Consider the following 20,401-nt stretch of genomic DNA (forward strand, 5'->3'; position numbering starts at 1 on the left):
AAGTGGCCACGACCCCTGTCCTGCTGCCAAGGACTGACATGTTGGGAGATATGTTATAGGGAAGGGGCTGCAATTAGAACTATATGTAGTTACCTATAATGAAAATTATAGGGTGGGGGCATCAATGAGAACTATAGGGTGAGGGCATCAATGAGAACTATAGGGAGGGAGCATCAATGAGAACTATAGGTTGGGGGCATCAATGAGAACTATAGGGTGGGGGCATCAATGAAAACTATAGGGAGGGAGCATCAATGAAAACTATAGGGAGGGGGCATCAATGAGAACTATATGGTGGGGGCATGAATGAAAACTATAGGGTGGGGGCATCAATGAGAACTATAGGGAGGGGGCATCAATGAGAACTATATGGTGGGGGCATCAATGAAAACTATAGGGTGGGGGTGCAATGAGAACTATAGGGAGGGGGCTGTAATGAGAACTAGAGGGAGGGGGCTGTAATGAGAACTATAGGGAGGGGTCTGCAATGAGAACTATAGGGAGGGGGCAGCAATGAGAATTATAGGGAGGGGGCTGTAATGAGAACTATAGGGTGGGGGTGCAATGAGAATTATAGGGAGGGGGCTGTAATGAGAACTATAGGAAGGGGGCTGCAATGAGAATTTTAGGGAGGGGGCTGTAATGAGAACTATAGGGAGGGGGCTGTAATGAGAACTATAGGGAGGGGGCTGTAATGAGAACTATAGGGAGGGGCCTGTAATGAGAACTATAGGGAAGGGACTAAATGACAACACTATGCCCTTCATTTTAGACCATAAGGGACTCCCTTTGTTAAGCGCCCCCAAAGCATTAATCCAGCTCTGGCCAATGAGATGAATCGGAGTCCCTTGCACAGCTGCTTCTTTTGACACCCCTCTAGGCTGCATGTGTGTTTTCACATAGGAAGCTATAGGTCTGAGCTGTAATATTCCCCTACCCATAATCCACCTCAGCTAGGGCTGTGGATGTGAGGATGGAGCCGGAGCCATACCATAATCACCGCTGCCAAGCCCCCAAGGGAGGCCCAGGTACTGTTAACAACTCTCCTCTCACAATTTGGGTCTTCTGTATTTTGCATAGTTTTTCTGTGCATATTGCCAATTAGATATGAAAAAAAATATTGCAATAAGACCTATTGTCTATGTGTAGTTTACTGAAACTGGGTTTAGTAATTTGATAACAAAGAAAAGTTTGATATGTGGGTTGCAGAAATGCAGAGTCATTTAACTAATGATATTGAGGAAGTGCAAAGCTCTTGGTATCTCCCTCCTCCCTCTACAGATGCTGCAGACAAGTAACACATCATTTGATGCAGCATGAGCCGCAGGAGGGTGGTGTGAAGGTCATGGTACTGCTCCCCAGTGCCACTTCTGGAAGGGGAATCTGCTGCATTCACCAACCATGGTGTCAGCTTAAATAGTTCCAGCGTTACTGCAGATCAGAGGCCGAAGCAATGATAGGAATTACGTGATAACCGTGTGTGCCATATATAGCCACAAAATAGTCACTGATTCCCATCAGTATACTAATTAAGGAGACAATATTTAACTTGAATGTAAGATGTTTTTTACATGCACATAAATATATATTATTTTAGTTTCTGACCCCAACTCCCATGATGCGCAGCAGACACGATTAGGTTGCAGGGTCCAATAAGAACAGGGGAAAACTGAAGGCGACCTATATAGCAGTATATGACAATTATTAAGGGGATGACCCAGTATTTTACATGTTGGTTTGCACAGGCACTATTATGGCTTTATAACCTAATGTTGGTATTCTGTCACTTATCCTGCCTCTTTCAGTGATTATAACCCTTTCTATTGGAACTATGGCAGAAAAAGCATTATCCCCACATCTTTAGGCTACCAAAAATCAGGACTATAATGGGCACAATCCCAATACAATTACTGTTCTGCACAGTATCCTCTGTAGGAGAGAGGGCTTATTACAGACTGGGTGCACATATACAGACAGGTGCACTGCACTTCACAGGAAAGCTATTGTTTTCTGTTATCTGCTATTCCTATCTAATATATATAAGCCTAGCGGCGTGTGTTAGTGTGTGTGTGTGTGTGTGTGTGTGTGTTTGTGTGGAAAAAACTATTTTCTCAGAAAGGGCTCATCCAATTGACCTGAAATTTGGTATACTGACATTATTTGACCAAAAAAATATAATAGTGAAGTCAGTTAACTTCCATCATCCCCCCTTCCCCCCGTGGGAGGGGTAGTAAAGGCTAAATTTACGAGTTGAGGGCTCAAACTCTTGACCGTGTGGGTATTTATTTACCAGAGCCTGTCTTTGGTCATGGACCAATTGTATGTCACATTTTCACGAGTACGGAGAAGCAGTGATGTGAAAGTGCAGGTTATGAATACTGCCCTTCATGAAAGACTGATTGAGCACAGCGATAAGGTGTTTAGCAGAAACGTTGTGTATCGAGAGGTTTTAGAACAGTAAGACGATGGAGATTAAGCATGTGGCGATGAAGATGAAGGATGAGGTGATGGAGAAGAATGATGAAGTGGTAACATGTGGACAAAACCACGTTAAAAAAGGGCGCTTACGTCGGGAAGTAACGCTCTTCCCCTGAGGAGGCCTGGCCTAGCCCCAAATGCATGACAATAACCTTTTTAACACCTTAAGTAGCTTGATTTGACTAGAATGCATGAGTATCATGCACGTGTTAACTTGTGTGTGTATATATATATATATATATATATATATATATATATATATATATATATATATCTTGTGTGCTTGTGCAGTGGGACTGGAAGCCTGGATTTGGAAGGGATTAAAGCATTTTTAATGCTTTTAGTCTGGCGTTTTTGCCGGCAATAGGGCTTTTTGTGCTTTGATATATCAGCCCTCATAGTGGTGAAAAATGGGGCTGTCCTGGAAAACAAATGGGGGCTCTATTCCTACTGAGGGACCCAATTCTTGCTAAAGTGTGTATTCTTTCTATGAGTATTTTGAATAATTTTGGATTTATCCACAAATACATAAGAGACAGCAAGCCATTGTCCTTGTAATTGATTGGTTGCTTTAAAACATACTTGCCTACTCTACCACATATCTGGGAGACTCCTGAATTTCGGGGGAATCCTCCAAAACTCCTGGTCATTCACCCACATGCCCACTTCCAAGTTAAGAGGGAGGGACATGGGACTCAATTTCCCACACATTCCGTCATATTGGGCCTTCTTCCCCACTGGCAATAACAAGCAAAGTTTCATTCTTTAGATATATTGACTGGATAAGGACATGTTCTCGGCTGAGAAGTATACATCTAACCTAATTGTATTTCGTATGTAGCGGACTGTCAAATTACTGTGTATATTTTGTCTTTTGAAATAAAATATATAAGATGATGATTATTATTTTCTGCCCTCTTGGAGACAATAAGCACAATCTAAGAATAGTAGTTTGACACAGAGCTTTATTTGGCCTTCTGACCACAGATAAGAATGCTGCTGAGTAACCTCATCTATTAATACATCCCCAGCACTCTTCCTACCAGCAGTCACGTCAGCACCATGGTCCCTACACCTCCACCTGTCAGAGGCCGCTCTGGAATGTAAGGTCACCTTATCTCTTCACAACTCCAAATTACAGTGGCTGTATATTACTTAATATTTAACATGCAATAACTGACAAGGTCTCCTAACCTGTCATCCTTATCTAAATATGCTTAAGTGGCGAAGTTGAGTCCATAGTGGAGAAATAGTGCAAATTAAAGCAAAATTGACAACTATTCCTAATTTACAGGGAATGTAACTGGTTTTAAAGATTTGTCCCTGAAAATGTTCCTAATTTTCAATACTGACCAACGGCACAATGCATTTAACCTTAAATTCTTACTAGGTAATATTTAGTGAATATTTCAAATGCAAAGAAGTTATAACTAAATTTAATAAAAAAGATGGGAATTGTTGTGCTTGAAAGGCCCACATGACATCGGCTCAGCAGCTAAGTTTCCCTCAAATAATCTCAAATAATTACTACTGGTTACTTGCTCCAATAGAGTTAATTGAGACCCCAGGTTGTGTCTAACCACAATGTACCAATCAGAGCTACTTAATCATGCTCTGACCAATCAGAGCGAAGTTGCTTTGGATTGATTAGTTGTGGACAGGCCTCCTGACCTGTCATTCGCCCCTAGGCTATGAAAGAAGTTCAGCGGCATTAATATGCATTGATTTTAATTTTATTCCCAGCTTGTCACAGCTTTGTGCTGTTTGAAGCTTTGAAGGGAGACCCCACCCCTGTCTAAGTGTAAGGAGTTGGAATATAAATATATATAGGAGTAGTATATAAATTACATCCAGTTGTACATAAGGCCCTATATGTTTTACTAAGGTGGCAGCGGTGGAACTACCATTGGTGCTGCAGGTGCCGTGGACTGGGGCCCATGACGATAATGGGGCCCATGAAGATAATGGGGCCCATTGCATGGCAGATGCAGAGGGTTGGGGGCCCCAGTTCCCTCCTCCCCGCCTTCCTGCACTGGGGCCCACAGTTCGCTAATTCCGCCTCTGTAAGATGGTCTGGTTGCTTCACCTACTTGATGACAATTGTATTAAATAAGCTAACGAGTCTGGGAAAGAAAACCTAAAATGATAAGAGCTACAGCTTCCAATAATAAATATATTGACATAATAAATAATAAAAATAGAATAGCTGAAAATTGTACCAATAAAATAGATTACTATGATCCTACTCTGAATGATGTGTTAAAATTAAAATAATACACTATTTTGATTATAATGTTCCTTCGACTTATTGATATTTGCTGGTAAATTGAGAAATTAATCTGTTCCTATTGTTCTAACACGTAATTCATATTTTCACTAGAGGGCAATCTAATCCCCTGATACATGCAACAGTCAAATAAGATAACGCATCTGCATTCAGCTATAATCAAGCATTTACTATAAAAATTACTTGGTTTTCGCTTGTGCCATAAAGTGCAAGGTTTTAAAGGTAATAATTGGTTTTAGATGTGCTCATGTTGCAACATAAATGAAGGACTGTGAATTTTACTTGGCATCATGCGGCTGGTAAGAATTTGGGCAGAGACAAACCAAGACAGTTAAATGGTTTTCGGTGAATGAGGAAGGGGTCTAGTGTTTGAGGCAGTACAGATACAAGTTTCATATGTAGTGTCCTGAAGCCTGTGGTTGTTGTAAAACAACATAGTGGTGAAACATGGTATTGCAGGCATGACCAGCAATGTGGATCTGGCAATGTCTTTAGAGCAGTGCAGAGGGGAGACTAGAGCATACTTGCCAACTCTCCCAGGAATATCCGGGATACTCCCAAAATCCGGGTAGGTCTCCTGAACTTCCAGGAGAGCTGACAATTCTCCTGCATCTGCCCACTGCCTAGTGAAATGGGCAGATTTCAAGCATCCATGATGCGATTCTCTGTGAAGCGCATTATTTTGGGCCGTCCCCCGTGGTAAAATGATGCGTCATTACATCACAGAGGGTGGGGCCAAAATGATGCGATTCGCGGCGCGCCCCCCCTTCCCTGACGCCCACCTCCAGACACCCAGAGACCAATCTTCAAAGGTTGGCAACTATGGACTAAAGACATCGCTGGTCCCCTATGCACATTTTCCAATGGGTCCTAGTAATGCCTGTTCCGCCACTGCCAGTGATCTAACTCATACTTATACATTCACTGGAATCCCTACTCACATTATAACTGTGTAGACGTGTATCCTGCTATATAATGCCCAGCTGCTGCAGTGGTGAAGATGAGGAGAAAATGTTTCAGTGTATATTCTGTGGGAAAATATGTCTGTATATGGTGTGAGGACACAGCCTCTGCTATTATAGTGGTCCTATTAATTATGTGGCTTGGCATATAAAGTGTGGTGCACTAGTTGCTATATGTTTGGTACAATATTTGAGGGCACAAATTGGTACAGTACATGAGTACATGACTGGTATGTGTGGGGGCACAGACTCATACATCATTTTGTTGGTATTTGGTTGATTTATTATGTGTGGAGTCACAGGATTAATACACTGAAATAAGAGTATAAGGACATGGCTGGTAAATTAGGTGTGTGGCACAATATGTATTGGCATATGGTTGGCACAACACATACGGACATGTGGCTGGTATGTCATGTAGGGGGGCACAGGATGGTAAATAATATACAGGAGCTCATTGCTAGTATATTATGTAGGAGCATGGCAGGTATAATATGGTTATTTTACTTACCCACACCTGCCTATGGGCATAAATACCAACCTGTGCTGCTTGTTTGTTTATTTGTTTTAATGCCCATCACATTTTAAGCTATAAACTTGATAGACTTGCACCTAACAGTTGGAGTAATTTGTCTACACCCAGCATGGGGCTATGACTATAACACGTAGAGCTGGTATCATAGGAGGAAATGAAACAACTGGTATAAATGACATTCCTGTGTTCCTGCCTCACCTGATCCAGAGACCCCCAACTTCTGCTGGATTCGGGGTCCTCACTCCGACCAGCAGTGTGTTATCGATGGATAGCACGTTGCCTGTATGAAATAAGGCTCCACAACAAGAGTGAGTAGAGTCCCCAAATGTTTTCCTCCACTCCAGCCTGCATTATACAGTTCTGGACAGAATTAACTGTGAATTACAAAGTTTATCAGTTTTGTCTTCTCTCCGTCTTTTCATTTGGATTCCTGCTATCTCTTTTCCTGCCATCATTATATCCATTCTTTAGCTCAAAAAGGTACCACTGACTAGTTTGTTATTACTTATGATATCACAGCCTCTCACAGATGTTTTTCAAGTATGTTTTAATATATGTATTTGGTCAAGCAACTCACTGAGAAGAGACTTTCCACTTAGAAACACATTGGGCTAGATTTACTAAGCTGCGGGTTTGAAAAAGTGGGGATGTTGCCTATAGCAACCAATCAGATTCTAGCTGTCATTTTGTAGAAAGCACTAAATAAATGAAAGCTAGAATCTGATTGGTTGCTATAGGCAACATCCCCACTTTTCCAAACCCGCAGCTTAGTAAATCTAGCCCATTGTCTCTTCTCTTCTTAGGATAGCAGGGGGTAAGAAGATCCCTGATGACTTCTAGGGCCTGAGTCAATAAGGAAAGTAAGGCCAAAAAAAGAGTAAATTTGATCCCGGACAAACAATGTTACAATGCAAGGGGTGCAAATTAGTTTATTAATTTGCACATATGGAAAATGCTGGCTGTTTTTTCATGTATCACACAAATACTTGATAGGATTATTTTTACACTGAAATTTAAAGTTGATCTAGGACTTTCTCTACCCCAACTATAAATCTGTACCCATATTTAAATTTACTTCCCCCTCCAATGCAAAATGGTTTTGCCTAGGTGCAAATTTACTCATTATTTTTTGCTTTGCTCTTCTTAATGACTCAGGCCCCTGCTGATTAGGTTCCATTAAAAATTTTCACTCTGCAGCTTAATCTGCACATTCATCATCATCATCATCATTTATTTATATAGCGCCAGCAAATTCCGTAGCGCTTTACAATTGGGAACAAACATTAATAAAACAATACTGGGTAATACATACAGACAGAGAGGTAAGAGAACCCTGCTCCCAAGCTTACTGCACATTGCTCTTCTTCTGACACATCCTAGTCTAGTTCATACCTTGTCCATCATATGTACCTCTGTCCTTTCCTCTGCCTTCTATCCATTCAAAATCAAGACTCTTTTTACTACCAAAACTGACCCCTTTGCACCTTATATTACAAATTCCTGTCTTACCTCGTAACACATCCTGTCATCATATTCTACTCTTCCACAATCTGCCCAAATGGCTCTATTGTCTGTTAGAGTACAGTTGTCTCTGTGCTCCTGTCCCATTCTTACCATAAGTGTCGTAGCAGCGCTCTGGAACTGGACAGCACTCTATGGTGATCCCTCAGGAAGTTGGTCTATTAAGGCAGTCACAAGTGTCACGTCAAGCACTTGTTAAACACTTTATCAGACACAAAAATGAGCATTCCTACAGGACGCCAATGTATTTTTAATGATTCTGAATGTTGCGTTATGGGGGAACTTGCACTAAGAAAAGAAAAGTAAAGAGAACTTATCAGAAAATGTGTGTACAACAGTACAAGTCCATGTGGCATACAATATTTTTGGGATTGTGTGTCATAGCCCATGTAATGCACTTTCAGATGACCTTGGGCTAGATTTACTAAGCTGCGGGTTTGAAAAAGTGGGGATGTTGCCTATAGCAACCAATCAGATTCTAGCTTTCATTTATTTAGTACCTTCTACAAAATGACAGCTAGAAGCTGATTGGTTGCTATAGGCAACATCCCCACTTTTTCAAACCCGCAGCCTAGTAAATCTAGCCCCTTGTCTGTGTTTAAAGTCTTTCTGTGTGGGCCACACTGAACTCATCAAACCATGTCTCTGTAGTCCTTAATTTGTGCACTAGGGAACAGTCATGTTGGAATAGAAAAGGGCCTTCCACAAACTGTTTCCACAAAGTTGGAAGCATAACATTGTCCAAAATGACTTGGTATGCTGAAGCATTAAGATTGCCCTTCACTGGAGATAAGGGGCCTAGCGCAACCCCTGAAAAACAACCCCATACCTTTATCCCTCCTCCACCAAACTTCACAGTTGGCATAATGAAGTCAGACAGGTAACGTACTCAAGGCATCCGCCAAACACAGACTCCACATCTGACTGTCCAACAGAGAAGAGTGATTCATCACTCCACAGAACACGTTTCCACTGCTCCACAGTCCAGTGTCTGTGTGCTTTACACCACTCCATCCAATGCTTGGCATTAGTCTTGGTGGTGTGAGGCTTCCATGCAGCTGCTCGCCCATGGAAACCCATTCCATTAAGCTCCCGAAACACAGTTTTTATGCTTACATTAATGCCAGTAGAAGTTCTGAACTCTTCAGTTATAGAAGCAGCAGAGCATTGGCAACTTTTACGCACCATGCGCCTTAGCAGTTATTAACCCGCTCTGTGATTTTACGTGGTCTTCCGCTTTGTGGTTGAGTTGCTGTTGTTCCTAAACGCTTTCACTTTCTTATAATATCACTTACAGTTGAATATCCAGCAGGGATGAAATTTCATGAACCGTCTTATTGCAAAGGTGACATCCTATCATAGTACCACGCTTGAAGTCACTGAGCTCTTCACAACGGCCCATTTTGTATCACAAATGTGTCAAATGGAGACTGTATAGCTAGGTGCTTGATTTCTACACCTCTGGCAACGGGTCTGATTGAAACGCCTCAATTCAATAATTAAATAATTAACAGGTGTGGCCAAATACTTTTGTCCATATAGTGTATTTTATATACACAGAAAATAGGCTTCACAGCAGTCATCGTTGGGGTTATTCCCTCATATTTTGTATAAGTGTAAGCATCCATGCATTATAAGCAATCATACAGTATAATTCCCTTTACTCAGTTACATGATACAGACAGTATGCAAATTTAGTTGTGGCCAGACTGAACATGTCACTGACTGACATCATAGATTGTGTGATGTCCCTTCGCTGGGGTATAAAAGTTAGTGCTTGGTAGAAAACACTTTCAGATGCAGTGTGTACTGTACTGTTTATATTAGCTGGGTTTTTTTGTCGCTGTGTCTACTGAATTGGACATCACACAGTTTAAGGTGAGCTAAATGTATAACTTAAAAAAAAAAGGATTGATTTTTACAATAAACGGAAAATAATGTTATTTTAAAATAATAGTTTAATGCTGTCTTCTTTATAGGTTTCAACTAAAAAACTGACAATAATACAAGTTTTGCACGGTGTCTGATTAATATCTTTTTAATCTTAATATGAAGTTGACTTATATAACTTTATATGATGTAGTTTGTTTTAAAAATATCTATATTTCCATTGGTGCAACTGGCACTGTGAAATGGTTTCTTATAGTATTAAAATGCATATTTTCTTCCTAGGACTAGACTAGCTTTGGAACTTGAGCTAGAGGTAGTGGACATAAACAAGGTGAATGAGGGATAAATCAGGGACACGGAGCAGGTGGAGGACAGTGATATGGTCATTTGAATCATCCTTCGCCATGTTCTCAACAAACAGACGAGTGCATGTCTGGAGACAGCCTAAAGATCTCTACAGCCCTTAGTGCTTGGTGCCAACAGTGGAGGGTTCTGCTGGTTCTGTAATATTTCTTGGGCACATATTCCTGGCATGGTTTAGGTTCAGTCATTCTCTTATAAGCCAAGGCCAATGCTAATCAATACTTAACGGTACTGAGGGATCATCCTCACCCCAAATTGTAGTATTTCATTCCTGACAGGAAAGTTGTCTTCCAGGATAACAATGTCCTGTCCACAGAGCACATGTGGTGGCCAGTGGTCTGATGAGCATTACACTGATGTTATCAACAGGTCATGGTCTTGCCAGTCACCAGGGGGTAAATGTATCAAGCTGAGAGTTTTCCGGCGGGCTTGAAAAGTGGAGATGTTGCCTATAGCAACCAATCAGATTCTAGCTATCATTTTGTAGAATGTACTAAATAAATGATAGCTAGAATCTGATTGGCTTTTCAAACCCGCCGGTAAACTCTCAGCTTGATACATTTACCCCCAGATCTGAATTGAAATCAAGCATTTATGGGATATTCTGGAGCAATGTCCGGGACAGTGTTATCCAACCACCACCAGCCAGGTGAGCGACATTTTTCTGGAAGAATGGCGCTGCATATCCCTGGCATAATTCCCCATATACGTGGATTAAATGCCATATGAGCTGTACTGGCTGCACATCATGCTCTAATTCTCAATTAGATATTAGACATTGATTGGGGGATTCAGATATTTTAGGGTACTGCCATAATATCAGATCAAATATCTGACAGTGAAACATATAAATGCAGCCAGCTGTTTTTACCCAGCCATTGGTCTACCAAACTGCAGCCGATTTAGCTCTGTCTGGGGGGGGTGGGGTTTGGGACATACTAATCATCTGATTGCACCTTTGAGCTGCCTCCACGTTTCTGTGTTAGCTGATGTAATTCATTGAAAACAAGTGCATTTTTTTTTTCCGTTCTTGGACTATATTACTAAACGGTGATGATAATTGATCATTTTTTTTCTGTGCTTTCTGCTGGTACTTTATATTCCATATATGTATTGGACATAAGAGAACAGAATCAGCGCGGTATCTTTGTCTGAAGTGTATCTTTGTCTGGTTTACCTGTGACCACACAATTCATGTCCGTGTGCGGCAGCTGTGAGGCAGATAGAAGATGCACCCAGATTGTTCTGTTTAAATTAGAAACAAATTAGGAATGGCTGGGAAATATCCTCTGCCTTTCGGCTGCCAGTTGCAACCATAAACTGTGCAGCCACAATATTACTGCATATGCTGTCATACTTTGTAGACGCTTCTAGCATGCTGATTGGAAGATGGTCGCTGAGGGCCACCAATCAAAGTGCAGGAAGTTGTTTATTGGGTATGACGGTGTCACAGAACAAGCAAATTTATTCTCCAATGAGCAGGAATAAAGCATGGGACCAATGGAGTGGTAGGTAATCAATTTGGGTCACCACAAGAGATCTGGGGTCTGATGTTGTCACAAACATTGATGGAAAGATGAGGGTCAATACCAGGTCTGTATAGTAAAGCAACAAGTGATTTGTGGATGTCTGCCTTATAAAGCCATTAGAGATTTTAGGGGTCTGCACTGTATCACCACTAGAGATTTTGGGGCCTGTATTTTATAGTGTCCAGAACAGACTTGACACTGAATACCAGTCAGTCACTTAGCCAGTAAGATGTTGTCTGTATTGTACTTTATAGAGGTCACTAGAATGTTCTCTGTATTACATATGGATCATTAAGATGCTCTATGTATTTGTGGTTGGGTCCGGAGGTCTGCCTGCTGCACACCATCTTTAAATGTGCTCCAGCGCCAGGAGGGTTAATAACTGGTGCCAGAGGGGTTAAATTACCAGCGCTTGGGGACACGCCTAGAAAGTAATGTTTAAATATATTTAATAAATGAAAACTGTGTTTTAACTGTGCGCCGCGGTGCCGGAAGAGTAATACTCAGCGCCACAACGATGAAGGGGTAAGCCCCAAGCACAGTGGAGAGTAAACTTGTATTTAAGTGTAAGGGCGCTGTGGCTCTGGGGCTTACATGGTGCGCAGGGTCAAAAGGGTTAAGTCCCGGCACCTATGTAAAGGTATGTTTAATATATACATATATATATGTATTTAAAACTAAATGTATATTTAATAAAATAACTGGCTCCTATCTCCCATGTAGGCGAGTCAAGGGAGGGAGATTTATCTTTAAATCTCAGCCTAAAAATACTTTCCAGGACCCTGGTTCTGGTTCTCCTCCCCGGCTGAAAGCCCCCCTCTCCCTGGCAGCTTGTGGACACATGGTGGGTAGAAGTAGCCTCCCCCTGGGCACTAGCAATAATGTTAACAGTGTGACTCCAGGCTGATTCACGTGCAGGCTGCATGAATCAGCCTGGATTGGTTCTAAGGTTCGGGCCCCAACATCTAATAACAACACTCTGCCCACTACCCTCCAGCTCTGACCATTGTGAGTAAGACGTCTGCATGGAGCTTGTTGTCGGAGCTTCTATGAATATGGGCTTGTCCGTACCATCATTACAGAGGCAGAGGCACTAAATCACTAGTCCATGGTAAAAGAAAATAAGTTTATATATAGCAGGTAGGACACATGAGGTGCTCTCCAACTGTTTTGGAACTACAAGTTCCATCCTGCCCTGTGATAGCTCTCAGAGACTAGCAATGTAGGCTGAGGATTGTAGGGGGGGGTGGATTTTTACATTGTGCCTAGGGCGCCGAGGACCCTAGCACCGGCCCTGCATACTACTAGTACATCCAAATATATGTCACTACTAACTTTTGTGGAACTACAAATCATAGCCTGTCATATCAAATGAGAGAGCTGGCAGGGCAGGATGACACATTTATACTTCCAAAAACAGCTGAAATGAAACTACAACTCTGTCCTACACTCAGGCCTATGAGCAGCCAGGACAGGGTGGGGTGTAGTTGTACAGATGTTATTGTATAAATAGTAACTAGTAGTTCTAATATTATGAGACCATTTATTTGTTGTGGATATACAGGTGTCAGCTTGCTCCTTCCAGCCTCTGAGCTGCTGGGACAGGCTGGGAGTTCTAGTCCCACCAAAGGTAGTCATACTTGTATAATGCTCTAGGTGTACTCATACTAACTTAGCTATTTGGACACCCAAGGATCACTGAATATTTTGAAACAACAAATGTTATCCTTCCAAGCAACTGAGAGAGCTAGCAGGATAGGCGGACATATTTTCATGTTTTACAACAGCCGTTCTATGGAACTACAAGCACCAGTCTGCTCGGAGGCTGTTAGTGAGGGGGAAGATAGAAGGAGGCTCCCAAAAGACATTGGGCCTGAGTCATTAAGGAGAGCGAAGCATAAAAAAGGAGCTTTGCACCTGGGCAAAACCATGTTGCATTGGAGGGGGAGGTAAATTTAAAATGTGGAGACAGATTTATAGTTGGGGAAAGGCATATCCTAGGTCAACTTTAAATTTCAGTGTAAAAATAAAGCTATCAAGTATTTGTGTGCTAGATTAAAAACAGACAGTATTTAACTTATGTTCAAAATAATAAACTAATTTGCACCACTTGCATTGTAACATGGTTTGTCTGTGAGAACATTTACTCCTTTTTTTTTGCCTTACTTTCCTTAATGATTCAGGCCCTTTGTGGCTAGGGGCCTCACTTACAGCTATCCGGCACTGCATGATGTACGTTTGACATGTAGTCGAGACTACATTCCGAGGCCCTAGAACATCTTAATCAACCATTGGCTAATAGCCCTGAATAACTGCATTATTTTTCTGGTGTTATAAAGTGTACAACTTTAACTGAGAAATAACACCTTTACCCATATTACAATGTAATCTGTCACCCTGCTATTTAATGTCTTGGGTGATATCCAGAATTGACACATTTAGGGGCGTATTCAATTGTCGGCGGAAACGCCGAAAATCCCGCGGTCCACACACTATTACAGTTATTACGGTAATAGTGCGTGGAAAAACCGTTACTACGGTAATAGTGCGCGGAAAAACCGTTACTACGGTAATTTTCTCGCTGGATTTCAGTTCGCAGCTCCCTAATAACGGTAGTAGTTTTTACGTGGCGGGACTTCTGGACAATTGAATATGCCCCTTATAATTTAAGATTAAAAATGAGTGATGTTTTCTGTACCGTAATTGCAGAAACACTTTACTAATTGTATTACTGCCATATTGTGGTAAATTGTGATGAAGTAATAGTGACACTGTACAATGTTTGTGCACAGATTGAATAAACAGAGCTGGATATAAGGTTAATACTGTAGCAAGTGGGGAATACATTGTAAAGTGTGGAGTTCAGTCATTTGTTGTGTAAAAGGTTGTTGTGTTAGCAGTAAAGGAGTCCCATAGATTGTAAGCTTGTGAGCAGGGCCTTCTTACCTCTTTGTCTGTATTACCCAGTATAGTTTAGTACTGTTTGGCCATGATTGTGAAGTACTACGGAATTTGATCCCACTATATAAATGTTGATGATAATGATGAGGATGATGTAGTATAATGAGTACGGTTTAGTGGCTTGTGCAGGGATATTAATTTAGAGCTGTGAGACCAGGGCCGGACTGGCCATCTGGCACTTCTGGCAAATGCCAAAAGGGCCGATAGCTAGATGGGCCGGCCGACACTTCTTGGATTCCTGCACCTCTGCTGTGCGACGGACGAGCGCTCCTCTGCTCCCTCCCCCTTATTGCCCTGCAATGTGGACACAGTTTTTACAGTTTTTATTTTTTTTTCTGACTAGGGAGGGGATCACGGGGAGGGGGGGTGCCGTGATTTTTGCGGGAGGGGGGGCTCCGCGATTTTCGCGGAGGGGGCGCGGATTTTCGCACGGAGTCGCGGGAGTGCCATGATTTTTGGAAGAGGGGTGAGAGCCAGGAAGGAAGGGGGTGCTGGAAGATGGGTGAGAGCCAGGGGGAAGGGGTGCTGGAAGAGGGATGAGAGCCAGGGGAGAAGGGGGTACTGTAAGATGGGTGAGAACCAGGAGGGAAGGAGGTGCTGGAATAGGGGTGAGAGAGCCAGGGGGGAAGTGGGTGCTGGAAGAGGGGTGAGAACCAGGGGGGAAGGGAGTGTTGGAAGAGGGGTGAGAGCCAGGAGGGAAGGAGGTGCTGGAAGAGGGGTGAGAGCCAGGAGGGAAGGAGGTGCTGGAAGAGGGGTGAGAGAGCCAGGGGTGCAGTGGGTGCTGGAAGAGGGGTGAGAGAGAGCCAGTGGGGAGGTGGTGCTGGAAGCGGTGTGAGAGCCAGGGGGGAAGTGGGTGCTGGAAGAGGGGTGAGAGAGAGCCAGGGTGGAGGTGGTGCTGGAAGAGGTGTGAGAGCCAGGAGGGAAGGGGGTGCTGGAAGAGGGGTGAGAGAGCCAGGGGAAAAGGGGGTGCAGGGAGTAAAATAAAGTGAGAGGGACAAAGGAGAAGATGCTGCAGGGGCATAGGTAAAAGAAGAGACATCTTAAGAATGGGAATGTCAGGCAAGCAGCCATCAAGTAGTAATGAAGAATGGGAATGCACAGAGGGGACAAGTGTTAAAATAAAATAAAAAATCAAGCCTTCATACTCCATTCACTTATATTTTCCATACCCCAATTCTAAATTTCCACTTTGACCACTGCCCTCGGTCCCTGCTCCTGACTGGCTGTGTGAGCTGACAGCTGCAGATCCCTCATTGCCCAGCGTGCCCAGTAGGAATACAGAACACAGTATGCCATAATCAGGTAAGTTCATATATTTTCTCATGTGCAATGTGTTTTTAACCATCCTTTGTTGAACTGGGGGCACTACTGTGTATCCAATGATGTTTAAAACACTATGTATGTTCATTATTGCGCTGTAATTTTCTTGCATATTTATCTGTACAGAGACTTTTAATTAAGAGGAAAAAACACTGCTTGTCATAAATTTTATCTGTGATGTGTCAATATATCTATTTTTGTTTCCATTGTAAATGGTGTATTAAGCTGCTCCTGGGACTCACACTCTAGTATCTGATATGCTGTACCAATTTTTATTTGTGAATGAGTTTTTTTGTCTGGGCACTACTGTATGGCATAATGTTATTTGGGGGCACTATTGTGGCATAATACTGTATGGTATATGATTTGTAGGCACTACTGCATGGCCAAATATGAATTGAGGGCAGGGCCGGATTAACCATAGGGCTAACTGGGCTACAGCCCAGGGGCCTATGGCATCCAGGGGGCCCTTGAAAGTGCTCAGCAGCAGTATTGATCGGTCGGGGCGCCCCCGGCACGATCAGTGCTGCTGGGATCATGGGGGGGGGGGGGGGGGCGACGACAACCCTCAAGGGGGAATGGAGGCTCCCTTAGCCCAGGGGCCTATTTCCTATTTCCTTAATCCGGCACTGATTGAGGGTAATATTATGTGGCATAATATGACCTGGGGGCACTACGGTGTGGCATAATATGAACTGGGGGCACTACGGTGTGGCATAATATGAACTTCTGCCAAAGGCAAGTCTCTCATTGTTGAATATGACAGGGGCCCAAAGAAGTTGCTGTACTGGGTCCCAAAATTCCTCTTGTCAGCCCTGCCTGTGAGTCAAGGGGGTAGATGTCTCCAGGTAAATAAGCAAAATGTTTCCTATCTAATGAAACTGATGGATCACATCCAATTATCTCTCACCCACCTCCTCTATACCCCTTAATTAATATACTGTGTTATTTAAAATGAATAGAAAGGACGCATAACCAGTTACTGTAGTTTAAAAATATATTTTTCTCTGACATTTTTCTGTAGTTGGAAATACTTTTAATGCGGCCACGTGGGTTCAAATGATCATTCAATAGTTATGTTTTTTCTGATATATTTGTTAGAGTTTTATTCCATGTGGAATGATTCATGAAAATTCAGCCATTGCTATTTAATTGAGGGAAAAGGGTACCTGTTACCTATATGTGTGTAAGTATTCTGTTGTTGCTATTTTGTGGGAGATTTGAAAAAAGCAAAACATTTGTTTCCTACAGTGGCACCTGTATAATTGGTGGTATTGCTGTAGTATGGGGTGGTGTGGTGGTGGCAATGTTGTAGTGTGTTTGGGGCTTAGTATTGCTTATAAGTATGATAGGGTATTGCTGTAATGTGGGGATGATGTCGGTTGCTGTAATGTGGGGGGTTATGCTGGTTGCTGGAATGCAGTGGCGGATCCAGGGGGGGGGCGATCGCCCCCTCTAGCAGACACTTGCTGCCGACGGCTGCACAGTATGTGCAGGTCCGTCCAGCCGTGACAGGCAGTTAAAACACAATCAGAGCAGCCGGGCAGCACACTGTCCCTGCTTGTCACGGCTGGACGGACCTGCACATAGTGTGCAGCCGTCGGCAGCCTAAGATGTTAGAAAGGGGCGGGGCCTAAATTGCCCCCCCTAAATCGCCCCGGGTACAGTAATTTTCTAGATCCGCCCCTGCTGGAATGTGGGGGTGATGCTGGTTGCTGTAATGTGTGTGTGTGTGTGTGTGTGGGGGGGGGGGGGGGGGGGTTGATGCCGGTTGCTGTAATGTGGGGGTGATGCTGGTTACTGTAATGTGGGGGGTGACGCCGGTTGCTGTAATGTGGGGGTGATGATGGTTGCTGGAATTGTAGGTGATGCTGGATACTGTAATGCGATGGACGATGCTGATTGCTGTAATGTGATGGATGATGCTGATTGCTGTAATGTGGGGGTCATGCGGGGTGCTGTAATGTGGGTGGGTATCGATGTAGTAGGAGTGTGTGTGGAGGGTTATTTATTACTGTAATTTGGGTACTAATAATGTGTTGTCATGGTATTTATTGATGTAATATGGGTGCTAACAATGTAATGTTGAGGGTCATTAGGAGAAATATTTACCCCCCCCCACACACACACACTCATACTACATCATGTTGTACTGCACCAGCAACGCACACTGCGCCAGCATCAGTGTGCAACAATATAGTGCATGGAGCCCACAAGAGGTGGGCCTGTGTTCTTTAAATGCCAGGGCTGATTTTTAGTCCCAGTCCGGCCCTGTGTGAGACATAGTAAAGTGCACAATTTAGTATGTGTCATGTGGATAGATCGGAATATATATGAAAGAGACAGTTTTATGTTATTCCTCTGTACATGACATAAGCGTACCTGAGAGGGGGGCACTTGCAGTTGCTAAAGCCATATTTTAGTCCCTTTTTGGACCTTATGCCCCAGTAATGCCATACCCTGACTCCAATATTAAATATATCTCTTGTCACCTGAACGGGTGGGGTATGATAAAACTATGCTGGTAATTCCCACACCCGTCATGCCTCCAAAACCCCCCCGAAAGAATAGAAAATCGACTTGAAAATAATTAGACTTACCTTGAAGACGACGCTGGAGATCCTCGTAGACAGCAGCATAATGACAGGAAGGCTTTCCGATTGGAGAACATACCACCTCTGCTGCCTGATGTCATCGCGACGTGTGTCAAGCAAAATTTAAAGCGGCAATGTGGGGTCCCCTAAGGTTAAGTGGTTAAACACTTAACCGAACATTACCTCTTTAAATTTAGCTTGACAGACATCGTGATGACGTCAGGCAGCAGAGGTGGTATGTTCTCCAATCGGAAAGCCTTCCTGTCATTATGCTGCTGTCTTCGGGGATCTCCAGCGTCGTCTTCAAGGTAAGTCTAATTATGCTGTGTAATCATGTCCTCCTGCTGCACAGGAGACATGCAGGCAGTGGTGAGAGAAAGGGGTGGGGACACACAGCAGGGGAGAGATGGCTGTGAACAGTGCAGATAGAAACGATCTGCACACGAGCTGCAAAGTGGCTGGGTCCAGCCACCTCAAGCATACAGTGCCCCAGGCTGGGAGGGGGGTTTCCAGGCACTGGGAAACTCCCCTCGGTTTGCCTATGACACACCTGAGGCGCAACAGGCTGGCCAGCTTGCTCTACAAGCACCATCATAGTAACAAGAAGACTTTTATGCATCAATCACTTAATATCTACATTAGGTAAATACCAGAGGGAAACATATAAGGTTAGAGTCCCTTTAATGTAGCGTCTGTGTCAAAATGAAAGAGCAGAGTTACTTAGCAGGCTGGATATATGTAATTTGCAGTGCAGGAGTTGTCTGACATTTAAACATCGTGTCAACCCCTAGGTCCATGTTATAAAATGTAAATCCTGCATAGCCTTGTCCATGATCGACTCTAACTCCTTTGTGCTTGCATTCAGCAGCCTCCCCTGTTACATTTCACAAATATCTAAAGATCAACCAACATATTCTCCGCAGCGGTCAGGGGGGGAGGGCTGGCAAAGACTCGACTCAGCAGCCTATTAGGAACATTTTAAAGGAAAAAAATGCAAGTGGCCCAGTGACCCGGCCAAAGGTAGCCCAATATGGGACCAGCCTGGATGTCAGATGCCCCCCTGCCCCCCAGCCCAGCTTCCCTCTGTCATATGATATCACATCCAACAGGTTGTGTCATATGTCAATAACTGTCCCAGTGGTACCTGCTGCACAGATTACTGTACATTGTAATACAGCCGGGACACACAGAGTTCTACATCATATGGCAGCTTAACGATCAGGACAAATCAGTCCTGCCAAGGAAAAATAAGGGGCGGCCTGGTTCAAAAGTGGACAATGCTGTTAGGCTGTGTTCTTCTTTAAAATAACAAACAAAAATATATTACTTAGACATTCCCATAAAATCTTGTACTCCGCACATTGGTCATTATTTGTACTGGGAGCATCTAAGGACAGGTATACTATGTTTTAAGTATAGGCGTCTATAGCAGAGACAGATTTATATGTGTATTTCCATTTGTTAAATAATGACCAACTAGAAAAATCAATTTTACCGTAAAAAAATAATCTATTACACATGTAGATTGCTGATTGTTATCCTTTATAGGAAAATAACATGCTGTAGTGTGTACTGTAGATTACTCGTTAGACACTGGAAATGTTCTTTTCAGAAGCAGCACAGTATTGAATCTGCTTTCCTTGTATTTTTTCCTTTCAGCACTAAGTGGACAGAGTTGTAATACCCTTATTACAGTCCACCACATGCGATGTGAAAACACTCGACTGAACAGCTCTTGTTGAAAATCAGTGATCTTCTCTATGCAATTGTTATATGGTACGCGTCCAATATTACAGTCCGAGATGCTATTTGCAGCTTTTTGCTTGTTAAGTTAACTCTTACAAGTAGCACTACTGCAACTACTGGTGCTTAGTGGTCTACACCATGTAATTATAATGGATGACATTGCACAGGAGATGAACTATTTCCTCCACGCTGGTACTGGGTGGATGGCGGGGTGT

This window comes from Mixophyes fleayi, chromosome 4, assembly GCF_038048845.1.
Source record: "Mixophyes fleayi isolate aMixFle1 chromosome 4, aMixFle1.hap1, whole genome shotgun sequence".
In the NCBI taxonomy this organism is placed as follows: domain Eukaryota; kingdom Metazoa; phylum Chordata; class Amphibia; order Anura; family Limnodynastidae; genus Mixophyes; species Mixophyes fleayi.